Here is a 16,523-nt window from a genome sequence, read left to right as displayed (position 1 = left end):
ACTCAAAAGGTAACTTTTTGGATCTTATGTAGGCTTTTTGTAATTGTACTCTTTAATATTTCAATAAGATATTAAGGCACCGGTTAGGAAAAAAAGTCTCCTATAGGGATTATAATTTAATATTTTTCCCTAACATTTAGCATGTATTTCCCTCAGATGGCACTTTAATATTCCTATAACATTTTTACCAGTGTGTGTCAATCTGGTTTTCTTTATGGTGGCTATTTTGTAGTCATCTTCCTCTAGTCCTACCTCAATACTATTCATATGGGCTAATCTTTTATTTTGACCTGTATTATTTTATCCCTTTAATATTTTCCATAGTGTTTCTGACGCTCAAAAGTTTCATGTCATTGTCGTGCTTTGTTTGTGAATTTATCTCCTATAATATTCCTACATTTTTACCTTCACGTGAGGAGCCTGTAACGCCTAAGGTGATTTTATGTAGACCCTAGCTGCGTTTGGGGGATTTTATGTCCCACACAAGATATATAGCCTATAATATCAGAATAATACAATATGATCATATAGGGTGATAATATTTTCGTATAACTTTTATTAGACACACTGCTGTTGCTATTTCTGCAACACTAACCCCGTCACCGGCTCACTGAAGCCCCATTGTCGTTGAGGTTCACCATTCATGACAAGTCACAACAGTAACATCAGCAGCGCGCGCGGCTTCGAATTCTTTCCTTGGGCGCGCCCACGTGCACGGAGGGGCAGAGCGTTTACTCAGGGCGGGCATGCGCACCGGCTGTAATTGCAACTGTCCGCTTTGATTTGGAAATGTTTGACGAGAGGACAAAGCGCACTGGAAGCGCATAGTGATTCGTAACAAAAACAAAGCGCGCACGCCGTAGTAAATGTTACCCATAATACTCGTTTCCGGTTATAAATAAGAGCGCGCGGCAACGTGAACGCGCCTGAACCTGGAGGGCAAAGTTCAACACGCCGCTTTATTGCCGGTAAATATTTGAACTAGTGTTTCTCTAGTTCCCACTTCTCCTGGATTATTAGAGATGCAGTGTATGAATAGGTTTAAATAGAATACAATCTGCGACATGTAATCACGTGTGTTGTGTTGATGAGCCTGTGTGTGTGTGTGTGTGTGTGTGTGTGTGTGTGTGTGTGTGTGTGTGTGTGTGTGTGTGTTGAAGGGTGCAAGTCAGGATTATTTCGCTCGCATACAAATGACTTAACTGAGTACACAGAGGTAATATCGCGTGTTTCCTGTGAAGTTCAGCTCTTTCTCTCTCATGCACGCACACACACACACACACACACACACACACCACTGATACAGAGTGTAAAAAAATTTAAGGTGAAAAAAGAGAAGTTGTACAATAACCAGCAGCTATTTTGATAATCAGATAACCCTAATTGAAGCAAATGGCAAACATGCAGATGTTGAAGATTTGCCGATCTTCTCTGGTTCTCTTGGTTGGACCAAAAAAAAAAAAAAGTTAAAACAGTTTTTGAAGACCTTGGTCTCTCGGAAATTAGAATGGCTATTTTTCCACCGATTTCTGCCATTTAATAATAAAAAAGATTAACTGATAACTTGAGGAAATAATTAGGAGATTCATCATTAAAGAAAATAATCTGCAGAGCCACAATTTAAGGTTACAGCATCATGATGGGAGGACTGCAGTCACACTGGCCTCACGATCACAGCAGTTTAATTGAAATCAAGACAGCTTGAAGAGGAAATAATGCAGAAATTAAAAAATCTCACAGAGATTTTATTATTAGTCTTGTAACTCAAAGAAAACTCAGCTAGCAAGCTTAGGTTTAACTACATTATATTTCATTTTGTATTTCTATTTTTGAAATAACAATACTAGCTTTCTAGGAGGCCTCTTTAGAAGTGTGTTCCTCCTGACATCAGTGTACTGAGGCAAGTCTGAATTATCAGCTGGGCAAAGCAGGCAACTGCCCGAAAGTCCCCAACTGTACCCTGGATTTTGGAAATTTGATTAACTGCAAATTTGTTTTTTGTTTTTTATTTTATAAATTTGCACCACTGAATGTAAACTATAAGGCTGGTCCTACATTATTATTATAAATGTAGTCTTGAGACTTTTATATTTTGTAATTTGCATTGTGCTCACATGCTGCTGCACATTCCTCATTAAAATTGTTTTTGGTGAATAAAATGACAGCAAACTAACCCACTCTGAAGCTGAGAGCATTGAGACACACCAAATTGGGCGTTGGTCAATGTGGTGCCGTCAGTGAGCATCTATCCCCCTCTTTTAAATGTGTCCCACACCCTCGTAGAATCTTATCTTTTTCAGCCGATTCCGCACGTTGAGATAGCATCAAAGATGGTGGAGCCCATCCATGAATGAAATCAATCTGATTGGCAGTTCAGCTCAGCACACAAGAAGAGACGTGGAAGTGAGGAATGTAAACAAAATGGCTTAAGTCAAGAGGCAATCAAAACAGACTTGATTTTTTAGGTAGGCCTACGATTATTTTTTAGCCATTTAGCACTTTAGCAGAAACAGTTCATAATTGTTTGTGTTATTGTTTGCTGACACACTGGAAATATGCTTTGTTTTTCCAACACTGCCGACTGCCCAACCAGCCTTGAATCTGAGCTGTCGCTCTTCAGACTACTGCCCCCTGCTGGTATGGAGAGTTATGTCCTCTCAGCAGCCATAGACGTGCTAGTGGGCCTTTGGCTGTAGTCTTTGCAGTGTGTTCAAGTCAGCCTTCGTCACCACTAGTTATTTGATTGTGGTTTGGTGTGTCTGGGCCTTTAGGTGTTGGAGTCAATGGGGGCCCAACAGCTTGTCTTTTGCCCTGAGGCCCTCTAAGAGGTTAATACGGCCATGGCTGAGGTAGTGGGCTATAATGAAACTCAAATAAAGAAACAGAGTCAAATCATATTTGCGAGAATGCTTAATGCTTGCATAAAGGATGCAGCACCTACCCTGCTTTCAAAAATTAAAGATGTCTTCATTAGGGTGATACAGCATTTAGCCACAGCGACATATTTCATCAAAGTGTTTGATAGGCACAATTTAGCAAAATTCCACCACGGCACAATTAAAAGGCAGAAATGTGTATTTGAAGCCATGATTTGGATGTCACTACATTTCTGTGGCTGACAGCTGAATAGTCCCTACAACCCCGCCCATCTCGTGTACCCTAATTAACAAAACAAGCACCGCTAAACCAAAGCCCTCCCTCAGCTGACAACAGTGCTGCTCAGCTTCTGTTTTCTGCTGCTGCTGCTGCTGCCAGCTCCCTGCAGCAGCTCGTCTGATCCTGAAACCTGCACTACAGCTGCTGCATCCTATAAACACATCGAGTCCCTGTTTAGATCCGAACCTGTAGTTTATTCAGAGGCACCACCTAGACTCTATAATATAACAATACTGAGCCTGTAATCAAACAATAGCAGCAGGGGTCTATTAGACTGCAGAGTGACGTTTATCTCTCTGGGTGTAAAGGCAGCTGCTGCACGCCGAAAACAAGACAGCAGCCCACACAGATCAGGTGTGTGTGCTTTACATTACTGCTGACCATTTTCTACAGCATACCAGTTGGTTTTGAGTATTATTGATGTGTTTTCAGTCTTCCAGGGAGCCATTTTGTTTCCATTACTTTATATGGTTTGAAAATCAAAACTACCAGTGTATGTCTACTTATTTATAGATATATAGACCATATTTTCAGTGTGTTTCAAGTCCTTGCAGATTGATTTTGATACCATACTGATATCAATCAAAAGTAATGGCTGCTTGGAGTCGGGGACAAGTACCTTCAGTACAAATGCTTTGAAAAAAAAGGTTGACAGTGCAGCTGCACAATGTCATCCTGAAGGACATAATCATCATTTTTCCAGTCTCATGGAGGTTTTTAAAAACTCAGACTTGCAGAGAACAAAAAACACCTTCACAAGAAAGTGCACCAACACGCTGAATCCTGAACCGCTGCTCACGTGTGATTGCTTTTGGATTAATGTTGCCATGAAACTCGCATCACAAACAGTAACTCAAGATGTTGCATGTTTTGCTTTTGCTTCTTTCAGACGCAGTTTTGGATTATTGTATCTCACCATTTCAGTTCTCACTGAGCAGACACCACACACCATGAAGTCACTGTTTGGCTCTCTGTCTCGTGTCGTGTGTGTCACTGCGGTGCAAGCCAACCGCAGCTCAACCAAACTGTCGTGGGTTGTAAACTTATGGCAACTGCCACAGGTGAGTGACACAAGACTGACCAATTCTGACTTAAATATTTAAATACAAGCCCCATATACCACAAGTTGCATGCCTCTGGATGCGTATTTTCCTAATTTAAAGGCCAGTACAGTATATAATGCTGCATTGAGTGTAATGTAAGCTAAAAACAACATATTGCATTACAAATATAGCAGGAAGGTACAGTAAGACCATTGCAGCTGAACATTTACAGCATCCAAGAATCTGACTTGATCATGAGATGGCCAAAAGTATGTGGACACTGTGTCCATTCCTTTCTTTTCTTTTCTCCGGGGCTAATTTTTCATATTTTGGAGCTATTGGCAACTTTATCCTAATCATGGAAATCTCAATGCTACAGCACACAGCAACAGTTTGGAGCAGAGCTTTTCCTGTTTCAACTTGACCTGCAAAAAGCCAGGTCCATAAGGAGTATTTTCCCAGTTTGGCGTGGAAGAACTTCCAGCCAGGTTCCAAAATCTAGTGGAAAGTCTTCCCAGAGGAGTGGAGCCCAATCTAGCAGTACAATAATGACCGTGGTTTTGGAACAAGAGGTTCAACAGCTATAAGGCTGTAAAGTTTCAGTGTCCACAGACTTTGTTCGGTCTTGGCCACGCATGCATTGATACATGTATCATACCATACATCAAAACCATTCGCATAAAAGGCTTATTTCCCGTAAGCACATAATGGATACACTGAAATTCAGTGGTATAATTTTCTATACCAGATTATTCTGCCTGAGTGAAGTGCATTTTAGACAGATTAGTCATCTTAATAGTCATTTTCGAGGACGTAGTTGGCGGTGCTGTTAATCTGTGTTGTATAGAGAGACTGTTTAATAGGATTAAACATAGTATTTGGATGAATATAATACTTTTTGGGCGGCACGGTGGTGTGGTGGTTAGCACTGTCGCCTCACAGCAAGAGGGTTGCCGGTTCGATCCCAGGGGTGGGAGCCCTTCTGTGCGGAGTTTGCATGTTCTCCCCGTGTCAGCGTGGGTTCTCTCCGGGCACTCCGGCTTCCTCCCACAGTCCAAAGACATGCAGATTGGGGACTAGGTTAATTGATAACTCTAAATTGTCCATAGGTGTGAATGGTTGTTTGTCTCTATGTGTCCCTGGCACATATGTGTCTGGCGACCTGTCCAGGGTGTACCCTGCCTCTCGCCCGATGTCAGCTGGGATAGGCTCCAGCCCTCCCGTGACCCTCAAGAGGTCGCGGGAGAAGATGAAGATGAATGAATAGTACTTTTTATGGGTGTCATCAGAGTTAAAAGTGTCAATATTTGTACTCATGATGAAGTAAAATCCTCATTTGTACTCATTTGTATTTGTACTCTTGTAATCAACCCATATCAGTTTCAGACTTAAAATAACTTCTGTTTTGGTCCCATCGATTTCAAGTTTAAACCACACCCACTTCCGGTTCAGACTCTGCCCATTCCAAGAACAGATGTGAATACAGATAATTTAGTTGGTTGCACAAATACAGATACAGATACAGATAATGGTGTACTCACTAGTCCCCATTTAAACCTAAAGTCATCCTGTGAGAGCTTTTATTTGTGTGTAAAAACAGCTGGTGTTGGTGTCAGTGGAATCTTTAAAATTCCTACAAGTGCTGCAAAAGAGATTATTAATTTTACCTGTTCAACTTCAGCAAGAATTTCCCTTATTCACAAATTTCATAGGGCTGGGTCTCATGTCTTTCATGTGATAAGTGACACACACTTTATCCATGTCTGCTGGACATTCTCAGCCATCCCCAAACTTTAGACTGTCTCTGAGTTTTGTATTTGGTCCTGTGAACACAGATGAATTATTTTATTTGAGAGGTGAAGTATTTGCTGTCTGTATTTGTAACCACAAGTCACAACTAGGTGAATACAACCATACACTTAAGTGATTGTAGCACGAACACAGTGTTCCATCTTGCATTTCACACCAAGCTCCATTTAAAGATCTACCAATTTTACAGTGGTCAACTCTACTGGCAGACACACATCCTCAGCAGCACATGACTAAGCTTTCATCAAATTAAAGGAGACATTTTTCAATTCAGCATTACTCAGACCCACAAAGCAGCTCTGATTTCACTGGAATCTCTTGATTTTAGAAGAATTATGTTGTGATGCTCTCAGACAAAACAGAGCAGAGCACATGAGGTGAGTAAAGCCTCATATGTCAGGTGTGAGGACAAAACAGTTTCACCTCATGTTTCCCATAGCCTTTTCATTTACAGAATGTACCAGCACCACTGTCACATGATATTTAACCATTTTGATACATTAGCAGACAGAAAAAAAAACAAAAAAAGAGCACATACTTATTTTAAAACACGGAGGCTTGTTGTCCAATGCTATACTAACAAGCTACATCAGTGACAACTTTAGCAACTGTTGCTTGGATGTGGGAAGTGATTGTTCTATTGCAGACAAAACATGTCTATGCACCGTGTGCGTTAATGTTTGTTTGTGCAACACAGGAGGATTCATCAAACTGCAGTTCTTGGCAGCCATGGAAGTCAGTGCTACACAAAGTATGAAACAAACCACCAGGTGGGCCACAACTACAAAATGGCAGGTTTGTTGTCAGTGTTCAATAGTAAGCTAAGTGTTGCTTTCATTTTTGCAATATCAATGAATGCAATGTCTTACCTTTGTTACTGATGTTCTTTTTGGTTCTCTCCAGCAAAAGGATCTGAGAAGAATCTCATATCTTTGTATACTTCCTGGTTCAACCATGTTTGAAAAAAGGAGGTGGAAGACACATGTTTGTTTGTTTGTTTTTAAGGAGTTTTTTAAAAGCTGGTAGTTAGATATATATTTAACACTGTAACTTCTTGGTTATTTGTGAAGAAAACTGGAAAACTGGTAATATCTATGTGGCCTAATTGTCTGTATGTGTATGTTTATGGTGAGCTCCCCCACTGGTGGTATAGTCCACTACAATAAGTCACTTGGAGGGAATATAAGGGGTGGTTGTATGAGGTGTTGGAGGGCTGTGCCATACTCCAGTCCAGTGGGTGGCGGTAATGCCTCTATAAACTGGTTTGCCACCTGCCAATAAAACCCAAAGAAGAAGATGTGGGAAGATTTCTGTGTCAGCACTCACAAGCATCAATGAACAAGTACATCCAGTCGTCGTATTTGTGAGATCATGTTCACCATTTCAAGAATAGTTAAAGAACAGAATAGTAAATCAAGCAAAAATGTCACGTTCATATGGGCCCCTGTACATTTTGGGAATGAAAGAGAAGACAAACTGACAAGTGATCAAAAAATGAAATGCTGAAATTCATACTGAATGTTTGCAGCTGGAGATGAAAAGCATAGTGTGGAGAAAATAAAGCAGCAGTGGCAGCAGTGAGGAGAACACCGTAAAAGGAGGAGGTCATCTCTCAGTCCAAATAGAGCATGTATGATGAGAAGTAGGGAAACAAAGGGGAAAGAGCACGTAATAATAAGCAGACATTTTTTTATTGTGGTGAGACAGACTGTTGTGATGATGTATATCTATATAATATGCAGAAAATGTACAGTAGATAGCCAGGATATGATTCCACAGTTGCAGAAATAGGGTGAGTAGACACCAGAGAGTGTGGAGGTAGTGTGGCCTGATCTATCACATTCCTCTGTGCCATAGAAAATTGTACTGGCTGACATGTTCCTTCATTACTATGAACACTTTGCACTGTAGTTTATTTGAGTTGCTCCCATATTTACAGCCTGGCTGCTGGAAATACGTAGTAGAGCTCGAACTGTGTATCAATCCACTGCTTAAAATAATCCCCCAAAATTTTGCCTACTCCAGTTTGAGTGACATGTGCTAAAAGATACAGTGCCCAGATGTTTTTTTATATATATAAAAATGTATATTCACAAGCTTCATCATCAGTAGGAACCAAAATTTGTTGGGGCCAAGGCCCAAGACCCATAGACAGAGTAGGGAAGATGGATTAACACATTGTTGGATTTGGTCTTTTCATGGATTTAGTTGACAATAAGAAAAATGTAGAACTTTAAAGTATGAAATATGAAAGTATGAAACAGGCTTGATGCTTTTCAGTGTATCTTTTGTACTGGATCCCCCATGGTGAGGTGAGTATTCCTTAGTCTCTATGTACTGTGCTGTATATACTGTCTGTAGGCAAACCCTGGAGATCTTGCCTCCGGAAGAAGAGCGGAAGAGCCCTGGTTTCCAGTTGTAGGCTGTTTGTAGTCCGCATGATATTAACCAATCACGTTTGAGCCGGCTGCAGTTGTTGCCAGGTTAAACAGTCCGTGCAATGAACCAACGAGGCAGAACATAATTGGCGTCACTGCAAACTCTGAATCCATCGCAATGTTTCAGCATATTTACTGATATATAAACGGAAGTCGGAAATGGAAATTCGCCTCCTCTGCCCAAATCAAACCGGAATGCCAAAAAATCGGGGGTCTGTCCCCAGAAGCTGTATCGCCGTCTGCTGGAAGTCAGACGCCGAATACAGCCGATGGGTTCCAAGAATGAGTGTTCCTTAACTGCAGCATGGTCAAACAAGGCAATTTTACACTGAATAAAATAACAAAGTTAGTATGTGAATGTAATTCCTGCAGCTTGACCAAAAAGTATGCTGAATTATCTGTGTAACTCTTGTTGTTTCCAACAAAATGTTAGACAAAACACCAACACTTTGCTAAAATCCTCTTGGATAAGGGCATCAGCCAAATGTGTCAAACTGCCCAGTTGCTGCTTATTTTACTTTCTCTCTCCTCCAATATTTTACTGCATTTCATTCATTAACAATCTAACCTAAATCTGATGAGCTGTATTTATCCACGTTCAGCATAAATCCAAAGCTGAATATGTTATCTTGACAGATATTAACCACTATTACAAGCCAACATTTATGCTGTCCTGCAAAGAAACGCACTTTGATTTACGGAGCTGAAGCTTTATTACAAAATACTGGATCACATTGTCAAAAGAGCATTAGGCCAATAACTGCATGCTGTAGCAAGCCAAAGTACAACAGCATGAATTACTATAATTATATGTGTCCTGAGAAAATGATGTAATTACCGCCAAGACTCTGTCTCAGTACCGCAGTAATTCTGACAAAGCTGACACATGACAGTCATTTTGGGATTAGTGACGGTGCTGAGTCGAACTGCAGTGACTTCACGGCCAAGTGTTTTTGTGTGTGTCTGTGCTTAAAACACACTAAGGAGAGCTGTGGGTGGCTGAGTAAAGAATGAAGCCTACTGTACGAAGCATCTGGTTCAATATGCTTTATTTATTTTGAAGGAAGCCAGTTATCCGACTTAACTCATCAAAACTTCTGAGCAGCGGTGGTGTGTACTTCATGGGTAGGGATGAGAAATAAAAACCCTGAGCTTTACTGTCACTCTCTTTGAAACACCCACATGGCATAGGGAATTCTGGGAGATGTAGGAAATTGCTACTGCAAACTGGGCATGGCAGAAAGTGGCTATACAAAAAAAAATAATAATGACAACTTGTGGAATGTGCTCTACATGGTCAAAAGTATGTGGACATGAGAACACTACATTCATATTTGATTGTTGAACATTTCATTAAAACTATGGGTATTTGTATGCTGTTAGAATAACCTCCACTCAACTACAGGCTCCAGAGTTTGGAACATGTCTGCAGGGATTCGCTCTCAGCTTTCCCACTCTCCCACTGATCCTGGGCGAAAAGGCCTGGCTCAGTCCAGTTCATCCCAAAGGTGTTGGATGGGGTTGAGGTCAAGGCTCTGTGCAGGTCAGTTGAGATCCTGACAAAACTGGCGCAGAGATTTTCTCATGGACCTGGTTTTGTCCACAGGAGCATTGTAATGTTAAAACAGGAAAGGGCCCTCCCCGAACTGTTACAAGATGTCAGTTGGTTCCTCCACCGCTTTGGTCCAGACTGAATTATCTCATTACCTGTCAGTTCAATTTTATTTATATAGCCCAATATCTCAAATCACAATTTGCCTCCGGGGGCTTCACAATCTGTACAACGTATGACACCCTCTGTCCTTGGACCCTCACAGCTAATAAGGAAAATCTCCCCCCAAAAAAAACATTTAACAGGAAGAGCAATTGAGGAGAAACCGGTCTCACTCCGAAGTCGACGAAATCTGGTGTTCGGGCAGTGACTTGCGGAATCAGAAACCAATGAAAAAAGGCATCCTTCAATGTCGGCCGGTTGCCTTTATAGTTTAACGGTGCCCAGCAGTGTTAGGGGGACATGCGGCGGAACAAGGACGAAAGTTAAGCTAGCGAACATCCAAGTGAGGTGGACGACTTTCACCCAAGAGAGCAGTGTTTGTGTCCAGGAAGATTGTAAAGCCAAGGCATGTTTTTGTTGCCTAAACCTAACCATGTGTGTTTGTTGTTGAAGGAAAAAAAATCAATTTGCGGTGTTGTACCAATGTAGTGCCCTTATTTTGAAAGAGACTGTATGAAAACGTTAAATCTCCTGTGAAAACTGAAGTGTATTTTGAAAGAAGACAATGCAGGTAACACCCAGAACTTGACACAGTGTCCCAGAACATCAACAACCAACACACCCAGGATACCTTGTACGCCATATGTGGATGTAAGTCCATGACCAAGCATGTTGGAGTGAGAATGTGTTGCTGAGGAAGGATCCCTCTCCCATGGACAGACAATTGTGCTACATTAAATGTTAACACTAAGATGGTCAACATGGTCAACAGTATACCTGTGTAGCATTTACTTCAAAGCATCGCTGTGCCTATAAGAACAGCCTCACAGAGCTGCTAGCATGGCTGTAACCTCTTGTATGGTCTTGTTAACAGTGTATATACGCTTACAGACAGAATCTGACACTACTAGACAGCCACATTATGAATTGTGGCTTCCAGAAGCGGAAAAAAAACATGTATCTCGAATTTTTTTACATTTTTTGAGATAAACTTAAGAATTAAATGTCCCTTTATGGGCTGGGGAAATTCTTGTACTTCTTGCGTCAGAAAAACTCTTTAAAATCTCATTGGACTGTCTCAAAAATGGATTGCCACAAAGCTAAAAACGGTGTTTTCCTTAGCTCATGAAAAGTCGATGATTGTAATGGATGTCTGTGTTATGGAGCTTCTCTGTTCCTGGTACTTTACTTCACTCTGGAATCAACTTGACAACCATTACTGTGATCCCTCATATCCCACAGAAAATGTGTTTTCCTTTTCACAAAAAAATAGGACAAATGACAACTAGCCTTTTAAATGGGAGAAGACAGCGTGAAACTGCCATTTATCAGCAAAACAGAAAACAATATGTTTCTGTTCACACAGATGAGAGCAGCCAGTGATTGACCAGTAGTTACTGCCGCACCACATGGGAAATGTAGGACAAACGGGGTGCATTTGATCAAATAGGCTAACAATTGCCATACAAATGTCTCGGCATATGTTAAGCTCCTGGTTGCTTTTTGGCATCAAGCGCACACTGTGATTACTATCAGTGGTGCGTCTGCAGCGAATCCCACAACAGACGAGCCCACATGCTAAACGCTGGCCTGTGCACTCCCCCTGGAGACTCCAAAAGTAGACTTAAGTCAAGATTGACTTTCTATGACCTTGTTATCTTTATTTGGCAGTATCAGATTGCAACTACTGGTCCCCCAGCTCTTCCCCACATGGCCAGGGAGTGAAACTGTGATTCACACACTAGAGGAGAAATATGGGCCGCTATCACGCACAGCCGCTACTTGGAAAAAGCCCAGAAAGCCTCTCTCCTGCTTGTGGTTTCTTCTCTCACTCACTGATGAAACCCCCACTCCATCTCTCTCTTTACCCTTCTGCCGCTTTACACCGGGGAGAATTATTATTTTTCCATCTCAAGGTCTGCACAGAAAAAAGGGAAAAAGGCATCCCTCACCTGCCTTGTCCCACTCATCTATTCTTGACTCTATTCTTTTCCATTCTTCTCTCTCCGTCTGTCTTTTACTCCCTTCCACCTCTGCAATCTCTTACCCCCCCCCCCCCCCCCCCCTCCACTGCCCTCCCCACTTTCACAGCCTCTTCTTTCTTCCTCATTCCTTCCCTTGCCGGTCTCCCTCTGGTTCTACTGGTGTGTGAGTGTGTGTGTATGTGTGTGTCTGTGAGTGCAGGCTGTGGACTGCTGGCGGTGCAGAATTAGTAGGTGAAGCTGAAAACGGATTAGGGAGCCAGAATCCAGGGAGTTCACTAATGGGAGGGCTGGCTTGGCTGCCTGCTGCTTCTGGCCATCAGCTGAGGCCAATTATCTGAAGGGGCCACATCTGGCCTGGTCTGGCCCAGCTTGGCCTTGTAGGAACTGCTGTCTGGTCACTTAAAAGTCTCCCCATCCTCCTCCTGCTGCTCCTCAGAGGACAGATGATGGTGGCCAAGCAGTTAGAGAGGCTTGTAGGGCTGAAACGATCACTCAATTAATCCAGTAGTCGACTGACGGAAATTAATTAATCAACAAACACCATGATAATCATTTAAGTCATGTATCAAGGAACATTTTCCAGCTGGTTCCAGCTCCCCACATGAACAGCCCCCAGGAAGTGAACCAGGCTTTGAAGCCAATTTTCATGGTGGACAAACAGTGTAAGTAAACCAACTTTTTTTCCCATTGACATACATGGTGCAAGAAAGATCTGAAAATTAGTGGATACATTTTTTTCTGAAATCACTAATTAGTGTCCGGGCAGCTAAGCTGGCAGGACACTATTGTAATCCTAGGTATTCTTCTTCTGCTTCTTCTTTCTTCTTCTGAGGAAATCATACTTCCCATGGGTGAAAACTCACCAAACTTTGCACAAAGGTCCAGTCTCATGCCAGATATCCTCAGCTGTAAACTCAAGCCAATAGTCCCGATGGCGGCGCTACAGCAAGCGTCTAAAGTTCAAAACTTTGAAAAGTCATAACAAATCAAATATACGTGCTACAACTTCACAACTTTCATCAAACTGTAGCCCCAATACTGAAGAAACTTTTGTACATTCAAACCTATTAAAAATTATGAAGTTCATCACTCTGTTTTTTTCAAAAACTGTAAAACTTCTTAAACCTATCTCCTCCCACAATTTTTGCTCAATTGACACCAAACTTGCTACAGAGCATCTTCAGACTGTCCTACAAAAACTATGTTTCTCAGATTTTTGATTTATCAAAAATTGAGCCTACAGTGCATCAAAATGTTTGACTGTAAACGGTACTGTAAACATATACATGCAAATTCTTGCTAAATAAATCTTCAATGTTCATGAAAAAATGACAAAATTCTAGAGTCATGGTAGATGATGTGTGGCAAATTTCAGAATTTTATCTCAAAAACTGAATTTTTGACAGCATTTTGAATTTTGCTCTAATGTGAACAATTGGAGTCAATGTAAAAATGGCAATTTTAAACATCAGTTTTTCACTGATGGAGTAAATCAATCATTGTTAATAAATTACCAACATCTCCATGCTGTCTAGATGCAATATGTGTATTTTCAGATTTTTGTTTCCATAACTGAATTTTTTACAGTGGTTTGAAATCTGCTTTTCCATGCATGGACGGCTGCTAAACCTGCACGTCTGGCTTAGTCAATTTGTGAAGCTACACATGAATTGTCACTGACTAATTAGTTCAGTGAGATAGAGGTCGTGAGTTCAAGCCTCAGCTGATGCAAAAGGCAGATCGTGTTGCTAAATTCCTAAATGTCTTCCAATTCTTCTGCTTGTTGCTCAGAATTGCCTAAAAGTTGAAACATTTTGGCTTCACGCACCACCTAGTAATTATTATGAAAGGAGCCTGCCTCCAACACTGTATCCAGATCTCTTTATACATCCATGATTACAGCCTGGTCTCACTCCCAACTCATCAAATACCGACACTTGGACCTTGGCCCTTGGTGGCAGACACTGAAGCACAGAGGCGCTTTCAGTAGCAGTATCATACACACTGGGTGGCAGCAATTTAAGATGCTGTAAGCAAGTAGGAACCATAGTATAAAGAGCAAGAACGTCTGCATAGGGTGGATCAAACAAACTCCAGACTTGAACCTGGGAGCCCGTTGTGTGTGTCCCATGTGAAATCAAAAGTCAATCGAGTTATTTTAATAACAACATGTATGTCACATGTCATATGTCACGTGACATAACATTATCTTAGTAACGACCGTAGTTATTTTCAGCAAAACTAACCGTGTACTTTAGTTGCCATAACTTTAAGGAAGTGAATCTAAAAACAATGTTTCACCTATGTTGAAAGGCCGTATGCATTTAACTGTACATTTTCTTTGAAAACAGAAGTGTATTTTGAAAAGGTACACTGCATATAGCAAGAGTAAACTGACATGCCGTCCCTTAACGTCCAAAACTGACGCTGAAAGGGGAACCTTGAGCATCATACTTTGACATGTAGAGCCACTGACCAAATGTCAGAATTTGACGAGTTGGCATTAACCGAAAACACAAACGTAGAAGTAACAATGGAAGTGAGCGTCAATGGGCTGAGTATTTTTGCTTTGTATAACTTTTCAAAACTGCATCTGCTGACACCTGAGCGTCAATTGTATCTAGAAAGAATAGAGCATCATCCTCTCATAGATCTAGTAGATTCAGTTATTTTGCCCAAATCAAGGACTTGACATCAAAATGCATAATAGTGTTTTTCTTTTTTGTTATGTTTTCTGGACCTACAGGAAGTACAAATTTTGGGAAATAGACCTATTCACAGAAGCGTTACATGATAAGATCAAACCTCTCTTACATCTGTCTGTAAAATATAAGGCTACAGCTGGCAGCCAAGTCTAGGAGAAGCTGTTAGCAAGTCCACCAAAGCAAGCTTTCCCCTTTAAACCACTCAGATTGCTTTACTTTGATTTCTTCCCTTTCCTGCCCCATTAATGTTCTTATGACCCTTCAGATGTATGTTATGACTCTCAGGTGTGAGTCGGAGCCTGAGGTTGGGAACCAGTGAACTAAACTTGCTGCATGCTATTTTTACTGATTTACTTTTACTTCAACAGGATTTGGAATGCTGAACTTATATTTGTACTGGAGTAATTTTAGATAAAGTATCTGAGTACTTCTGCCGACAGCGTTCCAACACGGATCCAACAAACATCAAAGGAGGAGCTGCTGCAGATGAAGGTGTTGACATGCTGGTGTGTCCACCTGAGACAAGACATACCCAGTATATTTCATGCAAGAGGCAAGTTGGTTTCCAGGTTGGTCTCGTATTGTTTCCAGCCTTGCAGTTTTCTTCCAGTGCAGAAAGCACTTAGCCGGATGGCTGCGTGGGTCAGTGTTGTGCAGTTTAATACACAACAGATGCAACTTTTCTCTAAATTTAGTATGAACTTGACTATACAGATGAATGAACATGGGGTTAAATGCTCACAAATCATATCTGCAATATGATATATATCTCTATGTGCTTTAACCTCACCAGCATGTGTGTGGGCCTGGATGGCCTTCACTGTAAAAAGCCGAAACTGTGAATTTTTGACAAATTATTTAATCTAGGCAGTCTATAGTCCATGAGGTTCAAGTTACCCTGTTGGTCGAGGCCTAACAGAAAGAGGGAAAACTGAGCTTTAACAGCAACAGTCAAGCACAGGTTACATACTGACTTTTCTGTGTTTGAACAGAGCTGTTACACACCAGCTTTTCAAATGACCTATCTCAACACAAGGTGATTTGAAGGTGAACTACACTGAACATTCATCTGACCAAGTCAATCTGTGATGCTTTACACCAAAGGGATGGCGGATTTTGTTCTCTGTAAATTTTCCAACTACTCTGACACCTGAGTTACAGCAACTCATGTAGGAAGGACAGGATGCTCTTTTCTGCTGCCGCTGCACTTTGTGACATGTGGCGTGTGATTGGAACATTTAAGTTGAGACATTTTCATTTAAGGAATTACAAGTGCACCTAATTTTAACATTTTCACAACGCATTAGTGAGTTGAGAGTGGCACATTCATCTGAATCATCAAAGTGCAGATAAAGGCCATTCTATTTCGCTTTAACTGTAATGACCGTCTCTGCTTAGCATCTTACTGTTTCCGGCGAGCATGCTCCTAATCGTGGTGGAGGCACCTCTTCTCCTTTATATCACACACACACACACACACGATATGATGATATACACCCACTGCAGACTGGGCTGTGTCAAATTGCCGTCTTACCACATTTTAACACTTTGCTTTTTACTTTCTGTACTAGAAAAGTCGATGTTAGTGTCCTCAGCTCAGCTCATCTGTTTGAATCCTGCATAAAGTTGTTGAGGGGTAGCAATCGCCCGAATGTAAATGAGTTAAATGACAT

The sequence above is a fragment of the Epinephelus fuscoguttatus genome, linkage group LG12 (assembly GCF_011397635.1).
Source record: "Epinephelus fuscoguttatus linkage group LG12, E.fuscoguttatus.final_Chr_v1".
NCBI lineage: Eukaryota > Metazoa > Chordata > Actinopteri > Perciformes > Serranidae > Epinephelus > Epinephelus fuscoguttatus.
This window is presented reverse-complemented; position numbering follows the sequence as displayed.